Below are 13,762 nucleotides of genomic sequence, written 5' to 3'. Positions count from 1 at the left end.
GCAAATGCGATAAGAATGTCCACAGAAAAATTCAGTTTTGCATTTCCAGTATTCACCGGCCGTCGTCTGCTCGGGTCATGGAGGAAGAAGAAATATAGGAGGGAGCATTACGTGTACACAGCTAGTGTTGGCAAGCCAACTCTCCGTGAAGCCACAGAGTGGCCCAACACGTGACCTCTTGCGTCGAGGTCACGGAGCAAGAACCGAGATTTGCTGCGACGTTTAGTTCCCAGTAACTGTGTGAGTAGTTTTTATTCCGGGTGCGCTTGTTCAGCTGCCCTTCCGTGGCTCTGCCTGCAAAGCGAGTCGATCCCCGAGGTTATGTACAGCCACACACACAAAAAAATTACTTCATTTACGGGTTTATGTTACTGTTTCGACCTTGTAATATTGAAGTCTCAGAAGAATTAACGTAAAAGGGATGCGCTGTCAACCTTTGCTTCACGATATTTGCATAAGGGCTATCATTCTCGAAATTACGATGCATAGCTTTGTCAAGAATGTAAGACGATGTATAAGCAACCTTAGTGGTAGAACAGGCAAATGCCGCATGTCACATAGCAGGGCTTAACATATACATATACCTGAATACATTAAAACTTCTTTCTGGGCGAGTTGGTGCATACTTGACATGAAGACTGTTTACAGCGCAAACACATGCAACCACAAAGTATAAGGGACAGGACACAAGCGCTGACTGTCAACTAACTTTTATTAACGGAAGACGGGTGCCTTATATAAGGGGAAAGGCAGAAGTGAAGGGGGAAGGGAGTGAAACAATCGGGGGAAATGACGATGCGCATCGATGAACGAACGTGCCAGCATTCAACGCATTCAGACGCGAAGAAACAAGAAAACGAAAAAAAGGTAGACAAACACTAACAAAAAGGCGAGGGATACTAAGATGCAAAGAAATCAATAAGCAGCCGCTTCCAAAAAATTTAGCTCTGCCGCAAAAAGCGATACAGAAGGGGTGCTTACGCACTTGCTGCCATATTTGGGTATGTAGAACGCTTCCAAACTGACGCGCGCCGTCGCGTCGGCACTTTTTCCGAGAATCTTTGTCTCTCCCAAACGAGCCTCGCATCCTGTGCATCCAATTACATGCGCGACCAAATGTGCGTACTTGTCCTTTAAGTTGCTTAAATTTCGGGCATGTTCCCCCAAGCGTTCATTAATGCAGCGGCCGGTTTGGCCGACATAAGCCTTTCCATACTTCAAGGGAATGGCGTAGACCACTCCTGTGGCACACTTGATGAACGGCTTCTCATGTTTTAGCTGGCAACCTCTTTTTTTAGAGTTGCAGATGCGTGGGCATAACTGTGCCAGCTTGTTGGGAGCCGAAAAAACAACGGAAACACCATGCCTGTTGGCTACCTTCGCATCGTCATTTCCCCCGATTGTTTCACTCCCTTCCCCCTTCACTTCTGCCTTTCCCCTTATATAAGGCACCTGTCTTCCGTTAATAAAAGTTAGTTGACAGTCAGCGCTTGTGTCCTGTCCCTTATACTTTGTGGTTGCATGTGTTTGCGCTGTAAACAGTCTTCATACCTGAATACGTACGGCAATTTTCGCTTATGGACAACTCCGCCGACGCCGACGGCGACACTAGATTTTCTGCGACGCGGGGCCCTTACGTTAAAGATGCGCTGCACCGGTCGCAACAAGAAGATCAGTTTCGTCGCAACTGATTAGGTGGCAGCCTATCAGTTTTCGTTTAGAGTGTCGCAATCGCCATGACTGGAAGCAGCGGCGTGTATGTTATCACCTAACCCCAAATATGTGTGTGCATATGTGTATGTATATCCGAATACATCCACCACGTGATACTGACCGAATCAGCAGTAAACAGTAGCAGCCACGCTACACCTAGGTGCTTAGGCATCAAAAGCTTACCTTTAAAATATTTTGACCATCGCCGTTTCTCAGACTGCTGTGCGCTACGCGGGATCAATGTCGCATCAACTCAAAAGCAACTTCATGTTTTGCGTGTTCTCAGTTAGTTTAGGGTTTGCTGTGTGGACCTAAAACCTCCGCGGTCACGTTGTTCTCTAATGTTATACATTTAAAAATTTATTTACATCTTTGCAATAGGATAACAGAAAAATCAGGCACTCGGGTCTGGGTTCAATGGGTACCGGGCCACGCTGCCAACTTCGGCAACGAGGCTGTCCTTGAACTGGCGAGAAAGAGTGCAGCATTCCTGCTCTATTCTTGTGCAGCTCAGCCCCGAAACTTCCACGCTAAGGGAAACAATCCCACAAAACAAGCACCCGTTACCCAAAGTCCTGCCGACTGGAAATGCTCGCCCACAAAATCAGGAGTAGCTCCGCGCTCACTGCATGCGTGCTCGAGAAGAATGGAACTCAATCACAACTACCCATGATCCGATCGGCTTGCCGCCTGTTATTCGCCACATGCCCTGGGATTGCCCAGGCCTCCAAGATTACCGTAACCGCCATCGTGGCGCTGTGAGAGCTCTGGAAGAATGGATCTTTCCGCCCGTGATGGTGGCCAGAGCTGCCCTGCAGTCTCTGCGAGACTTTTCCCTTGTTGGCCGGCCTATTCTAGGCTTTCGGAGGCGGGATGAGGTGTTTCGTCGCCATAGAGGGCGTTGAACTCCTTACGGTCACGTCGTCTTTGGCCGCTGTGATACGGTTCACTTCGCCCTTCTTTTGCCCTTACGCATCTTCGCACACCATAGCATAGATAACAAAGCCGCCCCTGCCTGAATGAAATTTATTCATTCATTTATTTACTTATAAAATACGGCGATCAAGTAGACCGATCCATTAGAATTACATGTCAGGAAAGTTTTTATGTGTTAACACATTGGAACAGTAACAGTATGAAAGTTTATTGACACAGCGTAAGTATACACCAAAACGTAAACGAACACATAATCAAGATAGATGCTACGGAAAGGAAAGAAAAAGAGTATATGAATGGAAAAAAATAATACCGATACGTACAATATAACAGATCAGCGGAGTTGGTTCAAGATATCGGTTTTACCTAAGGACAAAACATATTTTGGAGTTTTGCGCAGAAAACACACGATCTGATTATAAGACGTGGTGTTGCGGCGAAGTCGGCATTAATTTTTTCCGCCTGCGCTTCTAATATGAGAAAGCAGGCGTTTAATCTATGCGGACAAGCGGTATTGCGTTTCGCTCTCACTGAAATGTAACCTTTGCGACCGGACTCGAACCTCCTGCCTCGAAGTCAGCAGCTACCGCGACGGTTCTAGGAAAGCAAATGTAGTGTCAGGACACAGTGTCTTTTTTTCTGTTGACACGATAGCTAAACTATTCTGTCGCAAAGCTTGCGACGCCACCAGTGAAGTTATCCTATCGTGCTGCTTTCTGCTTTCTTATTCACTTGATACTCGTGCGAATGGGACGCTTAGTGAGGAGAAAGAAACACATCACGTGCGTGTGGGGAAAGGAAACGTGATTCGGCTGGCGGCATACAAGCCTCGTCTTAAGCGTCAGTAGCAAAGAAGTGGGCTGCTATCGGTGCCACAGCGTGAGAAGTAGATCCTCTTTCAGTCTCTTCAATTCATTTGTTGGATAGACTTGGCAAGCAAGTTCTCCCGTTGCTTAAAATGAAGAGAGTCTGCGCGTGTACACAACGAGGTTGACGAACTCGGCAAAGGCATTTCTGGCTCCTTGAGAACTGTAGTGCAAGCCTGTGGGATCGGCGCGATTGGCCGGCAACTGTGCGAGGCTGGAAGGCGTCCTTCATTTTTTGTGTAGCCACTTTCTTCAGTTGTTGTTATCTCCAAATAGATACGTTGTAGGTGCGTGTGTAGCGTAGCAAACACCTCCGGATTCCGTTAAACAATGTATCTATCTTGAGACGCGACGAGTAATTGATTGCTAGTGACCTTAATTATACCGGGTTACCCCAATGCATGCATCGCACGTACAAAGACAATCGCGATGCCATATTTAATCCTGTCAGCGAACGGCGATGGGAATCGGGAGTGCCAGTTATGGGAAGCGACTACCGAAGCAGCCAGCAAATCGTAATCGAAGCCAAGAAGGAGCAATTGCTACGCTGTCGATATCAGTAGTCCTAAATAATTTTGCGCATCTCGCGTGACTGTCCATAACGGGAAGAAACTGCGCCATTTACCACCCATTAAAACTCATATGCAACAGGACTGGCATGCAATTTTTGACCGTGACCCGAAGCGGTGGCCCAGTGGCTACGACGTTGCGCTGCTGAGCTCGATGTCGCGGGTTCGATCCCGGCCGTGGCGCATGGTCGCACTTCCATGGGGGGTGAAATAGGAAAATGTTGGTGTACTTAGTTTTAAAGACACGTTCGGGAACCCTAGGTTATCGAAATAATTCAGAATCCCCCACCTGCGCCTCCCAAGCATATCGCGGTTCTTGCACTTAACATCCGGAATTGAAAATTTTTAAATAAACATTTTCGTGCGAAAGAAAAACGACGTTCTGCTTCATCGCGAAGGCATCTGATGGCTAGTTCTACCACGAGAATGTTGCACAAAAAAAGAAATATTTACCGGTGTTCCCATCAGTTTTCTTGCACGTTATTGCTGGGATAGCAATTGTACGGACACTCGACGCCCATTCGCGCCGTCGCTGTGGGCGCCGTCGCGCTCTCCGACGATCGAAGTCGCGCGCACGGCCATGCGTAGGAGGGCCAGGCCTCCGAAGACGCGCAGCACGTTTGGCGCAAAAAGGCGACGAAGGCAAGTGAACGCATTTCCCCCGTTCCGTTCAATAGGCCCTGCCGGGGCCAGGGCAACGTGCTGACTTCCGCTGCTGGCACGAGCGGTGTGTTGTGCGCGCAGGGGTCTGAGGTGAGCGGACAGTAAACGTCGCGAGAAATGTCGCACCCTTCCGCTGGGCGCTAACAAACAACGACGGTTTTGCTTCGGTCCCATATTGTGCGCCATCGAGGCGGGACGCCTGCAAAGCCCCCAGGCGACGCACCTCACCACGCCAGCTGACTGAGACGCCTTCAGCGCAACTTCAAAGCTTGATATCGCTTTCAATGCTTCGACTATCGCGCAAAACACCCAGCTTTCTTTTTCTTCCTTTAACGCTAGCGCAATAATTGCCTACACTCGCCCACTTTGGCCTCCCTGGCTGGGTGTCTGTCATCTCCCAAAACGATGGCCACGTAAAGAAAAAAGAAAGAGAGGCAATTTGTCCTCTCCGAAGGATCGAAAGCAGGCCTGCAGTATGGTAAGCGAATAACTATAATAAGCGCCATGCTTTTACCTTTCTTTACTGCCACAGTGAGCAGCCGAAATACAGCAAAATATGTACACGGTCGCACCATGCGTCTATGAAGTGGATCAGCAAGACCCCGTCAAAATGTTCGCATGGTTACCGATGCTTCAACTCTTCATATCCATTCGGGCTCTGGTGTTTGGAAGTGGCACGCAGCCCCAACTCTACTGATGCTTTCCTGAAAATGTAGCCTTATCGGCTTGAACTCTATGTAAGCGTTCGGAATTTCTATTCTAAATAGGCAAACGCTGCGGATGTCCAAGAACATGATCGCGTCAACAAGAAAATCGCCTTCGTTTTGAACAGGCAGAAATCTAAATCAGTTGACAAGGGGCGCGGAATGTACGTATCATACTCCAGCATGCACTGTCGCATCATAGTTGTTTTAGACATGCACAACAGATGAAGTGACCATGCACGATGTTATGGAGGCAGAACGCGGTATCTATGCGTCTGTGTCGTGGGAATGCTGACGCATAACTTAGAGAATGATATTCGTTGGGCTCCACCGGAAGTTTTTGCAGAGGACGAATATTCAATGATTATACGTGGAAGCTTCTTTTTAGTCAACTACTAATTTATCTGGCCCTCTCATCACAATCATCAACGCCGTCGTTGTAATCATCATCTTATGCGTCAACTGTCAGCGGCGGTAATATCTGATTTCCTTTATTCTGCGCAAGCCCATTTCTACCTTTCTGTGCACTGTTTCCTAGCCTCGTCATCCATGTGAACCTTTGCAGCCGCTGAATACGGTTGCCTTCATTGGCGCCTCATTCTGCACATCCTCGGTGCAACTAAGCAAAGCACGGCTTTGTGAATCGCTTGGTATTTCGGTATGTACATGCACCTTTCATTCTTTCCGCTTATGCCAGTTAAAACCATTGAACAAAATGCTTTCGATCCATCCCTTCTAACTGGTGTCGCGCTGGTCGTTTTCATTTCTCCAAATGTATTAATTGATCGCTCGCGTGTGACGAGTTTCCGGCACTGACCTGTGGGGCGTCCCACAGGTCCCTATTGCGGCGTCCTGCTCCTAACTAAGCACGATTGCAGGAGTTTAATTCACGATTGCCACGGTCGCATTGCGAGGAAAATGGAGTGCATAAAAATCGCGTACTGAGCATTGGGGGCACGGCTTAGTAAGGAATCCTAGATGCTCAATATGATTGCAGAGCTCTCCACTACGGAGCCTCTCAAAGCCTTGCATTGTTCGAGACGGTAAACAAAATCAACTTCCTGTCAAATTCTGTAATTGAGCTTATTTAATGACTGGCAAGCATTTGAATTGCGCTTTCTTTCAGTTTCTTGTATTTGAATTACTTCCGGGTGTCCCAAAAGTGACGAGATTGTGCCGACATTGCCCGCACCGGCTTCCGTAGCGAAGTAAAATAGACCTGCGTTTTTTTTTCTTAGGTGGCTTTTCAATAACTGAGAGTGAATTGCAACGTCGAGGGCCATTGCGTCACATCAGCGCAATCATGGGCAAACTCTCATTTCATATTGTACGCCTGCGCATCAGCAAGGGCAAACGCCTGCCATGATGTCATTATGGAAAGTAACCATGAGAAGAGACAAACTTTCAATGCTCCACCTGCGAAATTGAACCTGGCAAATTTCGTTAACATTATTTATCCAGATCTGAGACCACTCTCGAGACAGATGGCTTTCAGAAAGCGCAGCATAAAGCCTTTTCTAAGCAGCCATTAGTGCTCATTATTTGTCATTGTTTTGTAGCCGTCTGCCCACACTGTCTGTTGTTTAAAGCGCGTAGCATGAGAGGTCCTACTACAGCTCGCTTCATTTCGGGACCTCTTTTTGTATTCACTTTCTTTTTCAAATCCACTTTCATTACATTTGAACAATCAACCTTCACCTTGCAGAAATAAGTGAGAAAAAGAAAAGGCGTCGTCTATTCATGAATAAGGTGCACAAGGAGCCTGTGATGCCTGTTCTGAACGTCTGAAGGTTGCTCACAGCTTAAATATTAACAAGCTAATTATCATTACAGCTAGAATCAAGGCTCGCCTAGAACCTCTCGCTGGTTAGAGGCGTCACGTGGATTGCTTTTGTCGTCACCCACGCAATTGCATCATAGAGATAGAGAAAACAAGAGGTGAAACCTCATTCAGATTAATCGTTCGGTTGGGTACTCTGCACAGGAATATGGGATAAGGGAAGAAAAAAGGAGGAGGAAAGCTGAGAAGATAAACGCATTCTATTTAGCGCACCTGCGTTGAACGTTTGGTGAAACTTCTGGTGGATGTTTGATGTAGCCCATGTTATTGAGCCGGGTGTTGCGACTACCTTTCTGGAATGAGGCTAGTCGTGCCAACGAAACTCACACACGGAAGGCGTTCTCAGGAATCCTCCTACGTGGTTTTGTAAACCGAAAAGAAAAACGCGGAACGATAGGAGGCTGTCGTCTACTCTGTGCAAGGCCCGAAGCCCACGAACGTGCCCCCGAGAGAGAAGCAGCCACGCCAGCCCCACCGAAAGCTCCCGAGCGCGCATGTCTCGAATACAAAGTGGCTCAAGTGGACAGGCGCTATTTATTCTCGGATACCGCAGGTGAAATTTGCATCCGCGAATTCCACACGCGCAGAGAGCTTCGCGCGATGCAGCCGTGCGAGCGCAATCTTTCTTCCCGAAAGAACGCACAAGTGCGAAAAAACGCCCGTGGTGCGTCCCGAGATGGCGTAGGCTACGCCGTACTCGGTTTCGCTGCTTCGGAACGTGACTCCAGATTGTCAGCTTTACGGAATGCCCGAGAGACCACGACGGGGAAGTCCCGAGCACGCCTTGTTATCTGCTGTTGATGGCCTTCACGATGAAATGCGCCTGGACTTGGAAGAGTGGAAGCAATAAAAAAGTGACGGTGTTATCTATAATCTCCGTTCTTATCGAAAGAAGAACCTGAGAAAGCTCTCTTCCTTCGACCTTGCTATATCCGTAGACGGTGACTCTACCGTAACGAGGATCGAGCGACCGATGTAGTCTGAAGTCTGAGTTCTTCACGAGGGCAGTAGGTTATGCGCTGCTAAATGTCGCGTTGGCTCAGCCGCTATGGCGTTCTGATGCTGAGCACGAGGTAGCGGGTCCGATTACTGACCGTGGTAGCCACGTTGAAATGGGAGAGGTATGATGTAATATGGCTGGTGTGCAATGCTTAAGTTGCATGTTAAAGAATGCCAGGTAGTCAAATTTACTCCCGAGCCCGTCAGTAGCGCAACCAACACAGCAGCTTCGAGGCGTCAATGAAGAGACCGATTTGTGTAGCAAGTGGTGGCATTCAGCAGTACTTACTGATAACCAATAATTGTCTGATGTAGTGCGACTGGATTCGGCGGAGTGCTATCTTTACTTCATGTTGCCGCTTTGCTTATCCCTATTAACCGTGTTCATGGTAAAAGGGGTCCTGAACCACCCCTTGGGCCTGGTGTAGAAACGCAGTCCGGGGACAGCATACGCTTCTGTGAATATCCAAGTCAAATTTTGCAGTCGTACGCGGATCGTGGAGCTGACAAGTGGACAGCGAAGTCTCATATTTCTCAAACACTCGCTTAAAAAAAAGGAGGCCTTCTCTGCACACGTTTCGAAGCTGCCGGCGGCTTGCATATATCGTCAAATGCAACATTCCCATAGACGGCTGTTACTGGCTGATTGCTAACATCAATAGAGAAGGGTGTTTGGGTCGGTCCGTTTTTTTCAACTGTTACTGCGTATATTTATAGGCGCAGTTTAAGAAACATGCTTAAGTAAGCGAAAATTTGCTTTCTAATTTCGGTGTGAACAACGTGCTTCCGGAAAAGCAGACCATGTGGTGGTGGTGGTGGTGAATTGTAGCAACAGGCGGGTTTAGCCTGACGATCGAGGCCGACAATTGCTCCGCCCGAGCGTCTCTTACAATACCGCTGAAGGGTTTTACCATATGTCCATCAAACCAGCCTCTCTTAAGAATTCGATAAGGAGACGTGAAGTTTCTTTGCGGGCTATAACTGATCCCTCGGGAAATATAAGGTGTTGCAGGCGCGCATGCGGAAGGTCCTTGTTTTGCAGATTTTTCAGGAGAGTGTCTCTTTCATCTTAGAATTGCTGGCAGGACCACAAAAAGTGCTCAATGTCTCCTGTCTCGTTGCATGCCGTACAGTTCGGAGAATTGATTCGCCCCGTTTTAAATAACCAGGCCGGTGTATTAGCAGATCCGGTCCTTATTCTATATAGAAGTGTGGCTTCCTCTCGGTGCAATCTTTTGGTTACGCAGGGCATATGTGGTGGAATCCAAAGGGACGCAAAGTGATTTATAATGTCAGATTTTCGCACTTGATTACTCTTTGGAGCCTTGATTTTGGGAGGATGATAGAGTGCTGCGTATGCAAGCGCATCAGCTTTTTCGTTTCCTGAGATACCAATGTGGGAAGGAATCCACTGAAACTTTACTGTGAAGCCTTTGTTGTTGAGTTCTTTCACGATGGCTAGTGATTTGCGTGGGAACTTGAGGCATGGCAAACCACAGTATATTTGTTTTAATGCGGCCTTTGAGTCCGTAAGGACAACCACATTCTGCGGAGGCAAAGCCTTTAGTTTGCGCAGAGCAGAAGCTATTGCTACGCCTTCCACAACTGTCGACGAGGCTATACAGTCCAGACGGCCAGACCACGTATATCTTAGAGAGGGAATATAGAATGCAGCTGCACAGCGGTCTTCGCCTGCCTTGACAGAGCCATCTGTGTATACTTGTAGGTGATTCGGGTAAATCGTGTTCAGGTGTTCCAGGACTAATGACTTGGCTTCTGCAGATGGAATGCAGCTCTTTGATTGCAATCGTGGTACACTTAAGTTGCATGTGACGTCCTCGAATGTCCAGGGTGGTTCAATCCTTTCCCTCTGTCTCGAGCAGCGCAATCCTAATACGCGAAGCGTGTTCAATGCTGCATAAAAATGTGAACGCGGCCTGTTACCTATACGTCGTAAGAGGGCTCTACCGGGCGTAGACTCACTCAATCGTAGGAGCTGGATCATCAGAGCCTGGGAAGCCTGAAGTCGTAGAGGGCGTGACTCAGCTTCGTAGAGCACTTTCTTGTTTGACGCTGGCTGAGGGACTCCAAGGCAAAGTCGGATACCTTTTCTGTGGATGGCTTCTAAGCGCTCGTATTGGCTGTCTGAGGGCGACATCAGAGGTAGCTGATACAGGATTCGACTGGTAACCAACGCTGTATGTAGTCGTAGCATCGACGTCGGGTGGTTGTCCCAGCGTATGCCAGCGACTCGCTTGAGCACATGTAGCCTGGGTGACGATGACGCCACAACGTGGTCAACACCGCGGCGCCAGAGTAGCCTGTGGTCTGACGTTGGTGACTTGTCGAATCTGGTATCCGTCCAAATTCAGCGTCAGGCGTGTAGATTTTCTTTTCACTCTAGGAAATAGTACGAATGATGATTTCTCTGATGATAGTGATAATCCAATCGTTGCCAAGTGGACCTGAATGACTTTTGCTGCTCCCTGGGCTATTCGTGCGAGGCGGCGATGCTGGTAGCCGGAGACCCATATGCAGATATCATCGGCATATATAGATATCTTCACTGGTGTTCGATGGTTTAGTACTCTTGGGAGGCTACTCATGGCAATGTTAAATAATAAGGGAGATAAAACACTCCCCTGTGGCACACCGTGAAATATACGTATTTCATCGCTCAAAGTGTCGCCAAGACGAACTTTGATGCGACGATCATTGAGGAAAGTATGTATGAAGTGCAAGAGATGACCCGTGACGCCTATAACTTGCAAATGGCTGATGATGGCTCTTTGAGACACGTAGTCGTAAGCTTTAGAAACATCCATGAAAACAGCAAGTGTCGACAGGCCATCTGCACTGTAATGTTCTATGTGGCTTAGCAGGTCCAGCACATTGTCTTGAGCGCTTAGACGCTGCCGAAACCCAGTCACGCGCGATGGTAGTTTTCGACCCTGCTCGACATACCAAGTGAGTCTTGTGCACGCCATCTTCTCCATTAGCTTCGCTGCACACGAGGTCAGTGATACCGGTCTGTATGAGTCCAGAGCTGCAGGATTCTTTCCAGGCTTCAGAACCGGTACCACCCATGCTACCTTCCATAAATGTGGGATAGCCCCACTGGCCCAGACTTGGTTAAAAAATGCCAGCAAATCACGCCGTCTCTCAACCGGTAGGTTAGTCAGCATCTGATTACTGATTAGGTAAGGTCCCACCGCACAGCGACGTCGGAGGCTGCTCATAGCTAGTTCCAGCTCTCTGAGTGTGAAAGGAGCATCCATTAGAGACGACGATAGCGGCGGGGGCGGGTTGGTTGTGCCGGCTGACCTTCCGGAAGAGTATACTTCAGCGAAGGCATTCGCAAGACAAGCGAGTGTCTTGCCTAACTTCAATGCTAGGGCTTCAAATGGCTTGTTTGGTCGAAAGTTTCCAGCAAGGTTATTAACGACCCACCATATCCGTGAAACTGGCGTGAAGACCGATAGGCTTGCACAAAATGATGCCCATTGATCTCTTCTTAGTTTCCTTGTATAACGTCGAATTACTGCGTTATTCCTGTTATATATAGTCTTCATTGGTGGGTCGCCCTTCGTCCTCATCAGCCTCCGTTCCGCTCTTCTACGGGCAGCGCATAGATTTTCGAGCTTTAGATCCGGAGCGGGGAAGTGGTCGTGTAGCTTCAGCTCAGCGGTAGCCAATCTCTTGCTACGTAGCATGTCCACGAACAGGTCTCCAGATGATTCGCTTAGGCCGTCCCTGTACGTATCCCAATGCGTCACAGGACAGGATCTTCGGCCATTGGTTCTATATCCAGCAATGTTAACGAAGACAGGAAAATGATCACTGCCCATTCTATCTTTACTAGTCGTTGACGATGCGAGGATGTCCGTTGAGTGTAACATCAAGTCAATGACACTGTAAGAGGCCGGTGGTCGAAAAAACGTTGGCTGTTTGTCATTTGCCACGCAGAGTCCCTCGGTGTTTAAAGCACTAACAATTTGCTTTCCACGTGCATCAGTCGCCTTGTCGCCCCAGAGAGTATGATGCGCGTTGAAGTCACCACATATAATCCTAGGAGCTGGGCAGTGGCTGCAGAGGTCTCATAATTTCTCGCATCGAGACCTTCAGGCGAGAGCTCACATACACGGAGGCCACGCTGAGGCTTCGGTTTCCCAGCCGCACTTGTACAGCAGTGACTTCCAAAGCACAGCTGCAAAGGTCTTGAACTGGTAGAACGTAATGTGGTATTTCACGTCTCACATATAGCATGGCGCTTCCGTTCGGAAATGTCGGAATACTTTGGTTTCCATGTGCGACATAACCAGCAATTGATCTGGAACTTGGACGACCAGCCTCGGACAGGGCCAATATTGGCACAGGCATGTTGCGTAAGAAAAGCGACAGTTCAGGTAAATGGCACGCAAGACCCGCACAATTCCATTGCATAATAAGTGGCACCTGTGGACAATATGGTGAACATTGTGTCCTGACCGCATCCATATTGCTAGGTGCTTTAAAAAGAGGTAGAGCTGAGAATCACTGACTCGAGAGCCAGGACTACTTCGAGCATTTCCTTCATCGAGCTCGCCGGCATCTTCTCTATGTGTGATCGCAAGGCCTTGAATAGAGCACGTAGCACCTGCTGACAGTCCTCCTGTGGTGTGTTTTCACCGCAACGCTATTGGGGTCACTGCAGTACAGACACATAACTTCGCGGTTCCGGTTGTTCAGCAGTGTTCTCTTCTACCGGGCCTCTGTTCATTGATTTGACTGTTTTAGCCGGTCCGCTGCGCGATGGCACCACAGTGTCCTGGATTCCTGGAGAAGGCTTCAGGCTTGGAAAATCAGTTTCACTCTTTGAGCTCCATTTCATTTCGTCTGACTCTCTGTGACTTTCTGTCTTTTTCTTCGTCGTATTTTTCTCATCGTTTCCTGTTGGCCCCAAGATAAACGTTTTCTTACGCTTTATTGCCGCTGCTCGCGTAGGACACTTGCTATAACTAGCTGGATGACCACCACTACAGTTTGCACATAAAAAGTTCTCTCTGCACGCGCATGTTTTGAAATCGTGCGGTCCTCCACATCTCTTACACCGCTGCTCACCACGGCAGTACTTGGCCACATGTCCATAGCGCTGACACTTGAAGCACTGAGGTGGTGTCTCAACGTAGTCGATGGTATCGTGTTTTGTCAAGCCCAAGTTGATCTTCTCTGGACGGTCTGTATTTGGAGCGAACGTAAGAACCACGGAGCTGGTTCGCCTGGACTCCCAAACGATTTCGGAAATTCGGACGCGTCGCGTGACTCTCCTTGCATGGTAAACTCCTTGTGGTTTTAGGTATAGCAACAGTTCCTCGTCAGTGTACCACTTCGGTACTCCTCTAATAATGCACGTGCTTTGCAGGTACGAATTGGGCACTCGTGCTGAGATTGCAGTCCCTGAGATTGACTTGCAACTGAGAAGGGAATTCACAT

Source organism: Dermacentor andersoni, chromosome 2 (genome assembly GCF_023375885.2).
Source record: "Dermacentor andersoni chromosome 2, qqDerAnde1_hic_scaffold, whole genome shotgun sequence".
NCBI lineage: Eukaryota > Metazoa > Arthropoda > Arachnida > Ixodida > Ixodidae > Dermacentor > Dermacentor andersoni.
Note: the sequence above shows the minus strand (reverse complement) of the source record.